Source organism: Bombus impatiens, unplaced genomic scaffold (genome assembly GCF_000188095.3).
Source record: "Bombus impatiens unplaced genomic scaffold, BIMP_2.2 scf_0673, whole genome shotgun sequence".
Lineage (NCBI taxonomy): Eukaryota > Metazoa > Arthropoda > Insecta > Hymenoptera > Apidae > Bombus > Bombus impatiens.
In genome coordinates, this window is record NT_177092.1 from 387,522 (window position 1) to 406,369 (window position 18,848).

The following is an 18,848-nucleotide window of genomic DNA, read 5'->3' on the forward strand; positions in this document are numbered from 1 at the left end:
GCCCCTACTGATACGTGTCATTGTCGAATCGAACGGACAGGGATCTTTCGTGGATATTGGAACCGAGATATCGGGGAATATTGGAATAGCGTTGCGTTCCTCTGGCAACATTTCTTCGGACTTTTTTCGTTTCCATTTAATTGACTGACTGAAAGGACAGGTAGTCGATGGATAGTGGAAGTGGGCGGAGAACGAAACGAGAATGTTTGCTTGATATGCTTATCAAGTTTCCTGAACACTGAAACCGTGATATCGGATGAATTTCGAGCAATGTTGCGTTCCTCTGGCAAGATTTCTCCGGGCTTTTTCCGTTTTCATTTAATTGACTGAAGGGACAGGTAATCGATGGATGGTGGAAGTAGACAGATAATGAAACGAGAATGGCTGATATCCTATGAACACCGTTGTATTTATTAGTATTTCTATATTAATTTATTAGGTCTAAATACATCAAACTTTGTAGTATCTTTATAGGGTTATAAAAATGATGTACTATGAAAATGAAAAAATTCTTCATTAGAATTCTTCAGCTCAAATTATCATTCATCTGTAGCTACGTGAACATTCTGTAAAATGCATGTACGTGTGATTCAGTAAAATGCATAGAAATTCACAGTTGATAATTTGTTGCTAATTGTATGCGAAACGCAAGTCATATTCGGTAAATTCTCGAAAGTGAGTTTGCTTCGTCTCCTGAATTTATTAGCGTTACAAGATCGAATTGAGGGAGTGTTCACTCGAAACATTGCGTTCTATATTCGTGTTCTGCATACGTAAATTTTGAGTGAAAGAGTTTTACAAGAAATGAAACTTTAAATATCCCCAAGAATAAGTCTCAATAAACTTTAAAATAAACTTTAAATTTCCTTTACATACAAGTAAAAGGAACCAATTAGATTCTGTCCATTAATACGCATATTACGTCCATTAATGATAGAAAAATTACAATATCGGTAATATTAGGGTTGGATTTAAAACCTGTCCTAATAATTTTAATTTCTATTATCAGTGGGACATTCGTAGATAAATTCGCTTGTGGACCTAATTTTGATTCATAATAATATACTAATTTCTATTTAATTTATACATCACGTATCGCTATATTGAAAAGATTGAATTTATATCGAGTTACTGATAAAGACAAGAAACTGTACCAAGTCAATGACATCCCAAATTTGCCACCGAGAGACAATTCGTCGATGTTATAGGAACTTTTCTTCTAGGATTACTGTACCTTCTGGTCGCTCCCTTGCTAGCAAATGAAGCATAGTAACGACCTGATCGCCATCGCGGCATTTTTTTCCAAGACACTAGTTCACCTCGTTTATGCGCTAAAGCTATGACCGTGATATTCACGTCTGATTACGTTTTTGTTGCTACGCAATGGTGTAAGTGAAAGTATTGTAAAACATACGTTACACATTACGTCGAAGCGTTAACTACAATACATATAACGCAATTAAATGACATTTTAATTTATCTCGTCCTAATCAGAACATAACAACAAGGAAAATGTGACGCTGATGTATTGCCGCGTTCCTTTTCCTTCTTTTGTTAGTTGCAAAGAATAATGAAATGCACGCTCTGACACCTCCAACCCTTAATAGTACCACCAATCGTGTTATTCATGCACACAAAGCTGAATAGTAATTAACATTCGCGATCAGGTAACGTTCATTTACGATGTAGTTTAAGTGCTCATTATTCAGTCAAAGAAACTTTAATATAATATATAATGCTACATTTTACTGTATCCTGACAATATCGGCTTATTTCAGCTGTAAAAATATGTGGAATGTATCCTTCGAATTATTTTTAATCGCGTACCTATACGTGATATTTTATCTGCAGTTAAATATCGAATAATAAATCATCTTTGTACATATAATTGTATATGTAAAAATTTGAAACCTTGAAAATTTGAAAATTTGAAATTTGAAATTTGAAATTTGAAATTTGAAAAATTTACGAAGTAGTTGATGTTTAAGCTTAAAGTCTCGCGTTACGGATCAAAAACTGCAAGAAAGTTGTTTTTCGCAAAGAAATGGTATAAATTTAAAAAAATTATACCTATGGTATCATTGCTAGATTGCGGATATTTATGTAAATTTATATCTTTATAAACACAGTGAAAGAAATGAAACGCAAATAGAGACTTGCTTCACGCCTGAAACATTATAATAAGTATTATGCATACTATCTACATTTTTTTATATATTAATTTCCCATAAATGCATAAACAATCGCCCCTTAATTTCACCATTTAATCGCCATTTTTCTACCTATGAGATTGATCAGTGTAACTTATAAATGACTCGCTTATATCTCTCTCTCTCGAAAAGAAAACATGAGACCGTCAAAAAATCTTTGATCAAATTCCTGAGAGCATGGTTGCACTAAATCAGCTATCTGACATTGAACTCTTATAAAACGATCGAAGATTAAAAACTCTTCATCGACGCGACGGCGCGAACGTGATTCCGTCACGAGGCCGTGAAAGTGAGTAACACTAATTAATACAAGAATTATTAATAAATATTAATCAAAATTAGGCGGAGCATCGTGCTACACTTTCAGGTTATTTCTCGTGTAGTATATATAGTATATACATATGTATGTATGAAGGTATACGAGTTTTCAACAGTGATATTCGTTCTTCGAAGGCACCTTAATTAGTTCGATAGTGATCGGTACCACGAGCTCAAGGTCATCAGCGATCTGTCACAGACAAGAGTGCTCTATAAAAGTGCAGACTCGCCTTCTGGATTTACCGCCCACGTGCCCTTAATGTCCGTCCTTTTCTGTAATTTTTCACGGTTCTCTGACTTCCAACGAGTAAATTGCCAGCGAAACGGTTAACGAATTTTTTCGGCAGCTTTTTCTCGTCGTTTTGCTATGTACATGTCTTTATTGCGGCTGATTGGGAGCACTTAATCACGTCGGAAATATTACATCCTACATGGTTGTATCGGATGTGTAAATTTTAATGAATCAACCTAAAGGATGAACCTTTACGAAGAAAAAAAAAAGGATCGATCGAATGTTTGATTAAAGAAACACGACTGACAGTATGTAACGTATTCATGAAGCGTTGTTGTTGTATGGTGATGTTAAGAATGGAATGTAATTATCTAAAAAATATTATAAAAGTAACATACTATTACCGATATTATTATCTACATGCTTCTTAGTTAGTTTTCGTACAGCAACATGTATTTGAATACCTATGTACATAACGTGTTTATGCACGGGGAACGAGGAGTTCGTTCCTTTTGCATATCTTTACAATAAGTTTTTATTGCGTAGCATTTTGTCTTGTGACTCACGATTACTTTGGCTTTTTTAGTTGATTTTATTAAGTCACATTTTTTCTGTGTTTACTTATTATGAACTTACAAACTCAGAAAAATAGGAAGTGTCGATCGAAAATTTTACGATATATGTATTTTTTGTATGAACATTCTAATTACACAGATTGTTGGACCAATCTCCAGTATAAACATCTCATTGGTTGAATGTTTCTCGAAATACTCAAACGAGAAAGATTTGAAAAATTTTAGACGACTATTAGCGTAACATTTTCACTGCAAATTAGCAGATAGATATAGAAATATTTTTCGCTAAAAAGCTAACAAATTCATTCGAAATATAAGGGTGACTCATCAGATTCTTTTGGAAAACCATAAAACTGTAAGGACAATTTTCAAATCTTAACGTGCAGTGTGTTCTCCGAAGGTCATTCGAAGCCGTTTTTGTACGAAGAGGAGTCTTTTACCATGATCGAAGTGTTTATCGCAGGCATAAATTCGGTACTGTTTAAAAGAAAAAGCACTCGGAGACAAAGTAAAAGTCTTCGAAAATTGCACCGAATAAAATAAACTCGAACGATGCATCACGCAACTAGCTTCGAATTGTATCGCGATTGTCCATAAGTTTCTTGGAACACAATAAAATCAATCTTTATGAAGCTGTTGCGAGTTGTATGTACCATCCGGCGTGATGCAACAAAAGGACGTAAACTGCAACGAAACAGTTTCTGCAAAGAGGAAAAGAAATCCTCGTAAAAATTTCGTCGAAACTGGTTTCGGCTCGTAAAACTACGTTCAAACTAATTTTATAAAAAAGCAATAAAACCGTACAAAAATCGCGAGCTCGTCAGGCATTTTAAAATCGTGAACGTACCACGATAAAAGGATGAAAATCGAAAGTTAATTAGTACAACGGAAGAACCCAACAGGACATGGTCGATCGAGCAATCATCTTCTTCCTTTTGGAGTCATTCTGATCGTGGGTTGCACGATCTTCGTAACGGGTAACATCAGAGATTCGTCGAATCGAGCCACGGAACCGTTCTGCTATTTTCTCCTGGCGTTACGATAGATCCACGTCGATGACTATTGGGGAATACAAAGCGATTTAATGAAATCCTTGTGCAATAAACGCGGATGAATAACCGACCTTGCGTATAAGCGGGACGACCTTCGTTAAGTTAAGAGCGCAAGGATCCCGCCAGTTTTTCACGTCATCACGGGCCCCGTCTCCGGCTCTCGAATTCGTTCGCGACCACGCATCGAAATCTCCGGGAATGCCAGGTGACGCGGTGTGCGCGCGCGCACGTTCCACGGAGATTTTAACGATACGCCCGCTCGGAATTTATGTTTGAGGATACCTCGCGTCGCCTGGCTACCGCTCCAACGGTTCACGAATAAAATTTATCCGATAGATATCGGACGCTGAACTCTATTTACGATGTACATTAGCCGCGAAGGAATCATCCAAATAGGTGTAACGGTATGTGTAATACCATAGTGTTATAGTATTACTAACGAATCGTTGAATTCTGAGACTATCGAAATAGACAGTGATTGAAAAGGATCGTTTCAATGGTATGTTTATGGATGCTGTAATATGCATATTAATACGGAAGTTTGGATTGAAATTGAAGTAAGAGATAAGTAATTTGAATAGAGGTATTGAATGTGAGCAGCTGAATTTTTTGACGGGATGTTTACGTTTAGAAAAGCTTTAGCAGATAAAAAGTAATTTATTAATCAAGCGTGATATAAAATGATAGAGAAGTGTGCGTTTTGGTATTCTATTTTGGTAAGTTCGAGCGTTATTTATATAAAATATTTGAAAAATGATTATTTAAATAATATATTTGGATCAGTATTATTTTGAAATAATTACGCGTTAGTTTACTTGAATAAGTAAATAATCTTTCGCCGAATTAGTTTATTATTTAGCTGTTAGACGATACGATCTTTTTGATCTCATTTGGTATATTGTATTTGAGTAAATGTTTCTTCAAATGATATCAAATAATTTCTGATTCCATTATATCTATATTGACAACTGGATTAGAGATACTGGCAGATACGTCATATTCAAGGCTAATTGAAATTAAAACAATATTCGGCGAGAGCGAATGCAATAAAATAAACATTAACATATTTCGTATTAAATATTATTTTTTTACAGATTGATAGCTTATAAATGCCGTAATATAAAGTAATTATATTTTTACAATTGGAGTTTTCAACTCTATTAATTTTATGAAGGCTGCGACTTTATTTAAGTTAATGTAACGATAAGAAACATTTTCTCTTATACCTGATCACGAATTGCTTTATCAAGCACTCGACGAACAGTATAGGTATTATTCTTTCTGGTATGAATGCAAATGGATAAATTAGTCTAATGTATCCGAGAAATCATTTGTACCTGTAAATCTACAGTGGAAAATACGAATGCCTTGCAGGGCAAATGAGCAGTAATGATACGTTATGGAAATTCGTGCTGATAATTTAACTTAAAAAATGGTCAATTTGCCGCGTAAGTAGTGAATCAAGTTCAAATTGACTCGAATCACACAAGATTAATAGCATTCAGAGATTTATTCCAACTCAAGTACTTCTTTAAAAGACATTCTGACCAATTTAATATTTGCTGAATATATTTAGCAAGAACTGTTACATGTCTTACTTCCATTTAATATGCGTTTAAGAATTTAATATTTTCCGATCAGAAAAATACCCTTAAATACCATTTAGTATATAGTGCATTATAATATTTTAATATTAATCTTTATCTTTATAATATTAAATAAAATTTTATGAATATTTTAAACAATTTTTTATCAATATTCTTATCCTTCTAATTTTATCTTCTTAGGTATAGATTTATCTTTATAAAGTACTTTTAAAGTATCATCTTTTAATTTTATTTCACACAAAGTTCTATTCAATATCCAAATGCGTTTTATTATAATTTTTTGTATTTTTCATTCTACTAGCCTGATCTTAACTGAAGACTTAGTTATATGAAAATAGTTATAAAAGTCACATATAATCTTACTTTCTACATACTCTAAAGATATTTTGTCGATCAGAAGATGTCCGTAGATAATTTCCGAACGGTTTGGTCTACTTGCCTTTAATTCGTAGTTATACACAACGGTGGGCAAACAATGCACAACGCGTGCAAAAGGAAGATCAGAGATTGGACTGTTCGATTATCGAGCATCGGCAAAATTCGAAACGTGATTCCATCTAAAGCAGGAACCTTGTTGTATTATCGGTCTGTATAAATACACTCTGAAAAAAGCCGGCGCTAAAACGCGAAGCTGAATTACACGAAACGATATATCTCTTCGCGAATCCGCAAAGATAACAGATGCCTTTTTTGCACTCAACTCGAAAATTAATAATGTCGTTTACCGATTAATCGGCCGGATCTGCTTCCAGGCATGCAGAATTTCGAACAGAAGCAACCATTATTTGTCGCAGAATTCCTTCGACTGCGGTGTGCAATTACGTTTTTTGAGAAGGAAATTCAAAGAAATTGCAGTAGGAATATCGAAGAATAAATTTTTAAACAATTAATTTCCGGATATTCATTAAAATTATATTATAGTTATTTGAGAGACGATAATTTAACAAGACCATGGACTATAGTTCTTTTTTTTTCATCCTTATTTTAAGATTATACCTACACAGAAAAGTTATTGGTAATCGGATTTTCAACCTACAAATTGCTTCTTCAATGTCAAACTTTTCTACCTAAATCCCACAACAGATTCTATTGCTTCTCATATTTCTTGCTCGCAACCCTTGCAATATCAATCAAACCAAAGATCATCGATCTTCTTTATATACCCAAGATATTCAAGCTTTCCCAAATATATTGGGCGAAAACGAATCTATAACGCGCCTACAGATTTAGAGCAGTGAGAAGTGATACTCATTGATACTCAATACTCGTTTCGTAGAAGAAATGTACATCATGTTGCAATACTTATTTATATATTACAATCTCATTGTATACATATATGTACAAAACTATGCGGTATTAAGATCCTATCGCTTCTTGCGGTGAAACATTAAACATCACTTCCACCTAAGTATACAATTTTCCTCACATATACCCTCTTAAACCTCCTAACACTTGCCACTCATGCACCCTGAGATTCCGCGTCATATTTTGTCGAATACACTTTTTTTCTCCTATCAAGAGCCAACACTGGTCGCTATGCACGGATCCTATAGAAGGTACATCGAGCTGGCCCTCGATCGTGGCGCTAAATTTTCCCTTTATCTGCATTTCTCGCATGCCAAGCGGCTGTGCCACTCTGTCGGCTGTTCGGTCGCGCGGCCTCTCGCTGGAATTCCGCCGATCGCGCAAACGCGTCGGCTTGTATTGGAGGTCAGCCGCGACCTAGGCATATCTTGCTGCATTGTTCCTCGAGTTCCTCGAGCATTGTTTCGTCGTTGGCCATGGGGTCGGCGCGCGAAAGGCCGACATCTGGATGCGTATCTGCCGTGGCGAGGGTCGTGGATCCGCGTCCCTCAAAAATCGCCCTTCTTCAACCGCCAGGATACCATCTCGCGCTGACTTTTGTCCACCCGCGGCCCGTGCACTTTCCGATATAATGAATGCATTACGACGCGCTATCAGTCGGCAATAAATCGTACTTGGTGCGTGGACGAAGGTACCGACATGCCGCGTCGCGAATATTACAGGTTGGCTGCTGTGTATCGGAGATAAAGCTTTGATTAAAGACACGGCTACGTTCGCGGTGGGCGTTTGCCGTTCTTGTTTTTTTTTTCTTTCATTCTACATTTCTTTTTGTTGCTCGAAAAGGAACGAGAAGGAAGGGCTTATTTTCTTATTTGTTTCTTTCTCGCTTTTGCCTCTATGTTTGACACGGTTTGTTGATTTGTCTTGATTTCATCGCTGGTATCAATCTGTCAGATGGGCAATCTCGCGATAGAATCGACTTAATTTCCGCTCGCTGAACGAAGGCGACTGATGACGAGCTAGCTTGTCCGTACATATTGCGAGAGAAATAAATGAGAGTGATTACATTGAGAGATGAGAATTGTTGCTTTAATTGAAGGTGAAAGTAATTAAGCGTTTTACGGATTCTGTTAAGATTCGATGATATGACGTATATGGAACGTGAGAAGCAAAGGAATGTTTCGCAATTGCTCGAAGGGTTTACTTTGTTTGAAAACTCGCCTAATTAAGTATAAAATTGAATAGTTTCATTGTGACGGATTTTGTGTCGAAAAATACTTTTGGTTTCTGGTTTCAGTTCTATGCTGAAGGTTTTCTTGGAATATTAAGTCTTTTATATTTGCCAAATGAGAAGAAGATTGAAATATAAAAATTCGAGGAACTCATCACAAGTCAAGGACTATAGTTGGCGAATAGATAATAGTGCACAAAATAATCTAATCTTCCTACATTGTTGATGCGACGTTAATTTTTAAATTAGAAGAAACCGCTTCTTTTCGAGGAAGGATTTTTAGTAGTGCAGATTTTCATGTCTTAATTAAGAAAGAAATTCTATAGTTTTGCTATGGATACTTCGTTCTAGTCGAGGAGAAATGCTTTAAGACAAACATTATTACATCAGGAGTTCTCAAATTGGACAACAGCGAATCTTAAACTAGTACACTTTGTGACACTGCTCAAACATTAACTTTAGAAAATATTGGCATAGATTAACATCGTTATATATGATACGCATATAACACTGGACTACTCTGCAGGTATTAGATTGCAAGGATGATTTTCGGCTAAATTTTTCGTTCATGGTTTTATCTTGCAGACTATGAGATTTTTTTAGAAAATGCGTGAATTCGAAACGAGCCAATTTTCACAATCTCTCTCTCTCTCTCTCTCTTTCTGTCTTATAGAAATGTTTATATAATACAAATATTTAATAGTGATATTTTTTCCACATTCCTTCATAAAGGACAAATAAAAATGCCAATGAAGTTAAAAGTGTTAGTTATTATTGTTTATGGAAGGTTTCATGTATCCAAGTGTTACTTATCAACTGCCATAAATTGTATCGTGATAATGAGAAAAGCTAACACTAAAACGATATAGATTACTATACGTAAAAGTGTAATTTCATTGACCTTCTGACGTAAACAAATAAATTCTGTTGGATTGGACGTTTTTACGACCAATGAATCAGTATTACGTTCTTAGGTTCTTACGTATCGCATTTGCTTAGAATTACATGTTCTTAACAGATGAATATTAAATTCGGTGGAAAACAATCTCGGTTTAAAGCAATAGCATGTAATTAGATATGAAATGTAAATCACGTTGACTAAGAAAAATATTTATCTATTAAAAAGGAGAATTTATCTATTTAGTGTTCTCAAATTAACGCTCTTTTATACTGATTATTTTTAAATATTTATTATATTTAATTAGTTTGATTCTGTGCAAATACAATTATTTATAATTAAATAAAGAATTCTCAGCGAGTAAGTACTTTAATCTTTAATTACTAACATTTATATAAATCAAAGCATCAATAAACCAAATAATGGTTTCAGCTTGATTTGTTTTTTCATGTTTTCTTTTTTCGATACCAAACAAGATACCATTGAACAAAAAGTTTATGATACATATCGGAAAAAACCTTTTTTGTTTGATATTCCAATGACGTTATAATCAGTAAATTTTTTTACAGAATTTAGTATTGCGCGAGATTCGTTTTGACTAAAATTGCTAATTAATCAGTAATAATCTTCGATCAAGGAATAACAATAAATATGTCGAGATCCTATCTACGTAAAAAAAGAATGGGAAAAGTATCCAATTTGCTATATGCGAATGAAGAATAAAAGTAAAAGAGATCAGTAGATAGAACTATAATTAAAATAAGAATGTTCCTTAAGATAAATGCATAATGACCTAAATGTACACTTAATTTATACCGATAATCCGCAAAAATCTTTTTAGAAATTTTGATTTAGAAATTTCGAATTTCTTTCACAAATATTAAAAATGAAAGTTTTCATTGTTCGTAGCTACTTTCCTCGTGATTCACAGAGAGGTGCATTTTTGTCATCCAGCTTCAATTTTGGTCTCATCATTTTCTTTCAATGGATTCTTCTGTCAAGAAGAATAGCAACTCGTTCAGTATAATTTTTAGTTTTGTCACTTAAATCCCTTGATTTCATTGTACTGTTTTCTATCAACCTTAAAAAAAGAGATATAGCTTTGTTTACTAGAACGAAATTAATGGTTCGTTTTATTCGAAGAATAACAGTACAGCTTTGTCGGTCGACCACACCGAAAATTTCCAACAATAACGTCGTATGCTCGTTTCAACGAAACATCGTTGTATCTTGAACAGGCAGACCCAACATCCTCAGCATCGTTTTAGCAGAATATCCTTTAAAACTACCACATAATTCATTCGGCTTATAATACGAGCATTTTGATAGTTTTCTTTGAAATAATAATTTACTGGCTTTTTTATCGAACAGGTTGGTTATTGCTTCGTAAGATGTTTTAAATGATAAGTCAATTTATAGTTTTCTCTGCATTTAATTAATCTCTCCTAAATTTATGTTAACGCGTTCATTCTGTTAAGACATAGATATATATACACATCATTTCGCGTTTACGGTCATTGTACGCGATATAAAATTCTGGCGTGGATAACTTTTTAATTTTCTCATCTGTGGCCATATTAATTAACTTTCTCGTCTCTCGTCACTTTATATAATGAAATTATACATATATATATATTTTTTCATAATATATGAAATTGATGTGTGATAAATGCTACTATGTTTAGACAGTAAATCATGAAAAATTTTATATTTTTATGAAATCGATCGCTTCTTACGCAACAAATTAATATTTGGAAGCACTGCTCAATTTCTTTAAATACCAATATATTTTCCATTGGTACTAATCTAACTAGTGGAAATAATGTACTTGGCATAAATATTTGTAATCATTTCACTCAGTGAAAATTGTTCTCCGTTTTCACTGTACTTTTTTAAAAAAATTTCAATGAAATATTCATTTAAAAATCACGACATTTATATACGATTAAACGAGATTAAATCGAAAATTTTATAGAAATCCGAAATTCTTGTTGGACGTTTACTAGCTACCTGAACAGCTTCGATCGTTAAAAAAATGGTTCCTTTTCTCCCGAAGTTCTGCCGATGTAATATAAACGTCCAAAGATTTTAATTAAGCAAATTTTTACACTTTAAGAAATATACGACTACATTTTTTTCCATTTCCTGCTTTCCAATTTACTGTCGCCGAACTAACTACTGGTCATATAGAATGCGAAATCTCTTATACCTTTTTCCCCCTGGTGGCTGACCTAAGCTCCAGTCAAAAGCAAAAACGACGTAGGCTGCCTGCTGAGATCCTCTTCATAGAAGAACGCTTCCGTGGAAGTTTCTCGTTTGAAATTTGTTCTGGAGTGTGAATCGTAATCGTGATCAACGAAAATTATTCTGTTGTTAGTGGACAGGTCGAAACTTTTTATGTCGTGTAACGTGGCTGAAAAAGGCCCTTGAGATCATTATGGTATACTTTCTTATAGTTTCTTATTATTCGAAGAATAACTGTACAACTTTCTCGCCTGGCTCAATGAGTTGGCATTGAGACAAATCCAGCGCGAATAGTAAGATATTTTTTTATTTGAAACAATGACACAGCGAAAAGTAATACGAAGATTTCGGTTGATTTCGTACAAACTAAACGAAAAATCTAATATTTCTAATTTAAAGTTTCGTATCTACTTAAATTTGGGAAACGTTTTCGCTTGATTTGATTTGTGAAATATCGCCGTACACGGTACATAAGCGACTACTTATTAGCTGATATTGCATTATCTTCGTATGATTAACGATGGTAGGCAAGAATATCTCTCGTGGAAATTAAAGATCTTACGATCCAACTTCTGTACTCGTAAACTATTATCGACACAGTCTTAAAATAGTATTTAGCTACTTACACAAAAGGTCTAGCATAATAATGGAACGAATTAATGTTTGCATCGCGATGCACATACATAATGCACCTGAGTAGAAATGCGTTATCGTTACATCTAAGATTTCCATCGTTGCGTCTTCCATTCACAATTATTAGATGCTTTGGCGTTCATAATCGTTGCTTCTATCATTTATATGTTACATAGTATAAATTGCATCCGAGCGATGAATCACGTGAAGCTTAATCGAACATATTTCACGTGGGTCGTGCGTAACTATATAAAAGAGTGAAAAGATATTAGGAATAATGGTTCACTTAGAAGTTTCGATATTTCAGTGAAAAACAAATAAGCATATGATACTCTATTAAGCTAGTTAAAGTGAAAGATTTCTAGGCTAGAATTAGCATAAACATACAAAGAGACTTAACTTCAACCTTTGTATTTCGAACGCAACTAAACTAAATCTTACTCAAACCTAATCAAAACTGACAAAGTTGCTATCTATGCAACAGCTACGTACAGCGCACGCTGCGTACAGATTCTCCTTGTAACAAAAAGGCTAAAGAAATATCGGTTAAACAAGTGAATAAATCTTGTAAAATGTAAAGTAGCTTCGAATAAAATAAAATATAATGGAAATGAAGAATAATTTTTCAGATAAAGGTACTTTCCTTATATCAAATATGTCTGCGATTTCGATTTTGAAAGTTAATTTAACGTTTCAAAACATGTATCAACGTAGAAGCATATTATTTCCACAAAGTCTTACCAAAGCAAAAGAATTAAATATAATTAGACAATAAAATTATACTGTTATTTAATTGAAATATGCAGAAATAACGTGGCATAGCGAGTAACATATCATGTTAAGTGCAAAAGATTATGCGTAATACAGAATACAAATTTCAGACTATTATAACAATATACCAATTAACTATGCATTAATTATTTTAATATACCAAAATTCTTGTAAACCTGTCACGATACTGAGAAGAATTAGCGAGAAGAATTACTCTCCCTTTATCAAGCTTAATTTTTATCTTTTAAAAATTTCTTATAAAATATCTTCAACATTATTTGCATATCGATACATATTTGTTATATGTATGTAATGCATGTTAAACATCATATAGCTCTCTAGAATCATTTTATGTATCGTCATTATACGAGTTAACAGAAGCGTTGAAATAGAAACGTTTTCTCCCGTGAATACGTCCGAAAGGTCTTAATCACTGCGTTGTACATCTTCAACTTTAGCTTTCCATGTACCACAAGAAAAGAAATAAGTGTATAGTCCTGTTTGCTCTGCTGCCTTGTAATCGAAGTATGCAACTTCTTAAGCCTTGCACCATGGGGAAAGCAAGTGTACGTCATAAATCTTAACAAGGTAGCTCTGTGAATTGAAATTGTGACTTTATCTTCACTTCTCGCCTATCTTTTTACGCGCCTCATGTAAAAGGATTATTAAACGATTTATTCAATTTGAATCTCCTCTCAATCTTCTTTGACAACTTTAAAACATCTTCCGCAGATTTTTGATTCGTATTTTGAAGCTCGCAATTTTACAAAACTTACAAATTTTACAGTAGAAATAAGAAATTTTAAGAAGTATATCTTTTTCTTATTTACACTTGAGAAAGATTTTAATGAGAAATATTTAGAAATAAAAAGACTTTTATTTCAACAGAATTGGAATATTATAAATTATTGAAATACAAGTTTGTTCAGTCGTATTCTCTGTACTCTGAAATTATTCTGTTTTCACCTTTCAGTTATCCTTGCAGCTATATATGTATACCGATACGGCAAGCCACAATCACTTGATTATTATACCAATGCAAATCGAATTCAACTACCTTGGATAATAAAAAGAAAAAAAAAAGATCAGATACGTAAACTGAATTAAGAACTACTAAGAGCGTATAATTATTTCTACATTGTATAATTATTCTTACATAACGAATATCGAGCTCAGTAATTTTTAAATAATGTTTACTTTCAATTTTTCTAAAAAGGATGTAGACATACTTGAAAGTTCCACACATTTTTGCGCGTTCATGATAAATTAATCCCTATTGAAAAACAAATAAAATCTTGGATATATAAAAAAAATATATAGTATAACAAGAAAGATGAGCTTCTATCTGTTTATTTTGTAAAAACAATTCAAATCTACAGAAACTCTTGTGTATCGTTGAAAGTCTATAAAATTTCTATAAAAACCTTCATATTGATCATTTTCACCAATCTGGCAGTTTTAAAGTTAAAAAGTCCTTACATACGAATAATTTTCTATGAATATGAAAATTAAGTATTTGTTCTTACATTTATATTAAAGTATCCGAAAGTATTTTTTTATTTTTTCATGAGAATTAATATTACTAGGCTATGAATATTTATGCAAATTTACATTTCTATGAACACAACTAAAAGGGCAGCATTTAAACAGAGATTTATTTCACCTACTAAATTTTATATTTTAATATAAATTGAATATTTTATACCTTCTCTTTTCTTTTGCGTATTATGTGCATTTTCTATACTTTTATAATTTTATTAATTTTTAAATACTCGTAGAAATATTAATTATTGTCCAAATATTACTATCATTCGGAGAATATTAACACCATCGTTAACCAACGAAGCTACTTTTATTGTTTGCTGTTGTCTTTTTCGTTCTTAATAAAGTAATTGCTGAATAAAACGAAAGCACAAATAAAAGTATTACTGTAGGTAAAACCTTGAGCAACATATGGGAAAAATACTTAATGAATATGTATCAATATAATCTGCTCATCAAACAGACATTGAACCCGGACGTCTGTGCCCTTACAAATTGTATCGAAGATTACCTGATTTTTGTCTTTTTCCAACCAGGCGTCTTGATTTACTTGAAAGATGAAAATCTGCCAACCTCGAATTTTGATTAATGGCATAAATATGATACGTGTCATGAGAAATTAGCATATTACAGATATATCAAGAACAGTATTAATGGTTTCTTCGGAATGAAATCTACAGAAACAGATTTATAAAATATCTAATCTTACATGAAAATAGTATTTGGACGGTACTTTACTGATTTACATTCTTTATGTTTATAATAATAACGCATAACATTCCACTATAATATTGAGTTATTCTTTAAACAATATTTAATACGTTCTGTAAAAAACGTTTATAATATTGGTTCAAGGGAACGATGAATTTTATTTGATGTTAATGCGTGCAAGAATATATAAAATCCTTTTTTTCAATCATTGAGAAAGATTTTTTGTTATGTAAGGATTAAGGATTGAAGATATGTAAATCAGCAAGCATATTTTGGATTATAAAATAGAAAACTATTTCTATGTCATTTTCTCGTTTTAGTATCCGACAGTTATTTATAAAGATTAAAGATACTTAAAATTATAATAATTTACTAATATTATGTAATAGTTTCAAGTACCATCGTTTACGAGAGAACAAAGTTTTTAATATTTAAAGACTCGGAAAATACATTTTTATTTATACTACGTTCTATTTCGATGAAAAGTTTACGTCATCAGACATAAGAAAGCTAAAATTCTTACATAGACGGATAAAATATCATGTTGTTATCGAATCAATCCTTTTTACAAAAAAGGTTTCTTTCATTTTTCTAAGTCAAAAATTAATTTTAAGAAAATACAAATTTAGAAGAATCAATTAATGATTTTAAAATAACTAGTGCTCCAGGTTTCTATCTTCATTTATCTTCAATGATAATATATACAGTAAAAGATATGTTTTCTACAATATATTTATGCGCCACCAGAATGAGTGAGTCAAGGTCTCTGTATTAAATCCCGCTAAAGTCACGGTCGTATCGAGAAAGTCGATAACACGTATTAATGGATTCGATACCAGGAAGAGCATCTCATTAAGCAATAATTGCAATCTCATCCTGTGAATCATCGAACCATGACCTACCGCAAATTTCGAATCACACGCTGAAACTGTATAATTATTACATTTCGCTCGCATCTCAGTGAAAATGCCATTGACAGATTTCATTCATGATGTCGGCAACTTGATGATTAATATTAATCGAGGAATTTTATTTCGGTAAATCCACCAGAGATTCCTCTTGAAAATCTTCTGAATGATGATCACAGTTATGTAAATGTGCTAGATAATATGGCTTGAAGTATGTTTCGTAAAATATATTTTAATAAAATTTGTAATATATTTCAATAAAATTTGTAATAATTAACACGTGTTAATACTACTCTTCAAGACTAACATTATAAACTGCGAATTTAAAAGCGTATTCCAAATGATTTATATCGTATACTATAAAGATTCCACAAACAATTTCACATATAAAAAATTAGAAACATCCACCGCTTGTTCAAGTTATTTCTATCTTTTATTTCCAAGCGACAATTTCAAGTATAAGACAAATTTTGTCTCTCAAGAACTAAACTGCAAATGACTCTTAACCGCAAATGCGAGATGCTCAGTAGTCGTTTTGCATACAAAAAATCTAAAGCATGATATATCCTCGGTCATATTTCATTGCTTATTAATGGCGTTTTGTCAGCCTGTATCAAACCAGATCATTATAAATAGCCGTAGAACCGGTGTAGCTGCGATTACAGTAAACCATTTCGAATCCATAATTATTGTCGAGTTCGCATGATCACTAAACCGGACAATGATGTCATTGAAACGAACGGAACTAAAATCGAAACGATTCTTGAGAGAGAACACTGCCGGGACCTAACACTTTTCATCTCGAAAATGTCATTGCCAATCAAGTTGATCTTTCGCAGTTTACACTTTTCCGCTGCGTCAATGTTACGCAAGTTTGTTTTGAAATGTCTTATGGTCTGAAAGATTTAGCTGCTATTTTAAGAACACTGTTTTGAAATTTAATATCAATCATAGTATAATTTTTTACTTGGGAAGAAACCTCTATATAATCAAGAAAGATCTGATCATTAAATTAGGAATTCCGAAAGTGACAATAAAAACAAATTAATTATCGAACACGATCTATTTTATATTATATATACACACACAGTTTGGAATGCTCTTGAACGAATACAAACACAGTTTCACTTAATTGTATTCGTGTTCCAAAATGTAAAAATTGCAGAGCGAAGAGAGAATTACTATTATTAATTAATAAAAGTAACTTGTTTAAATATTGAATTAGGACTATTACGTGACTAGATCAACAAATCTATTGTATATTGCAATCAATATATTTACGTGTATTTAATCGTTAAGATCAAGATGATCAACATTGCGTGCGTTCAAATATTGCGCGCATACAAACAACAAAACACGCTATGATATATGATTTTTTTTAATTCAGGTGAAACATACGATACATTGTGATGCGAAAGGTTAAGTATGTCCGATCAATATGACTATTCAGACATGACACATACATTGAAATTTATATGATACAATATCAGTAAACAAAATATGGAGCAAATTTCTGAATGAGAAAAGAACACAAACCGAAAAAAGAAATTTCAAGTGTAATTAACAATGTACAAGAAAATTCGCGAGATAATCAATGACTAACCACAGCAATCCATCAGTAGTTCGGAAAATACTGATCCATTATACAGGTTCATTAATCTTTTGAACTTCGAAAGACACAGGTATAGATGAAATCATTTGTAAGATATGTCTGCATACAGTCTATTTCTTCACTTTCCTGATTCAGAGTCTATGAAAAAGCCTATTAATCTGATCGGGTTATTACTGATTACAGTTTAATTCAAGCGGCCGCTTATAGGAAATTAACAAGAAATGAAAAGAACTGAGAATTCATCTGACGATTATGAAGATTGCGTTAAATCTTGACGTAAGAAATTCTGCTTCAGGTCGTCAGAAGTTTGACGTCACAAGGACAAATACATGTAAAAATCGGCGAAAATCCGTATCGATGATATGTAGTATGACTCGTATTTCCGTTTTGAACCTAATTACGAATGTTTCAGTTCTACAAAAACAGCTCAGCGTACTATATCACTTGATTTATGAGTAAAATTAACTTCTGATACCTTTAAAATTCTACTTTATATGATAACAACGATTGTTTATACCATATTACGGCTTACGTACTCGATAATTAAGGTAGACCTTTGTTGCCTTCTCGACATTGGAAACTATGCAGATCACGTCAATTCTGCGGATTTACGCGAAACTGAACATAAAACGGTAATACGTGCAAGGGTTTGCTGACGTTGGTTTTCTTAGATGCTAATCATGTTAAGGCCACGGAGTTTGAAATACGTATACGCTAAAATAGAAAGTATTTATATCAGGGAACAGCCCGATGTTATCTATTGTAATAACCACAAAAAGGAGGACTAATTTATGTTAACTGATTAACGTAAAACACAACTGAATTTCAGATACTTAAAGTCAAAGAAGCTGCTCGAATTAAATATGTTTCTAGCAATTATCATCTTCAATCTTACAATTCATTCAACTTTCTTAATGCGTAAGAGGAATGACACAAGAAAAAGAAATAAACTTTGAAATAGAATGTTTTAAATAAAAAATGATTAATCACCCATAATAA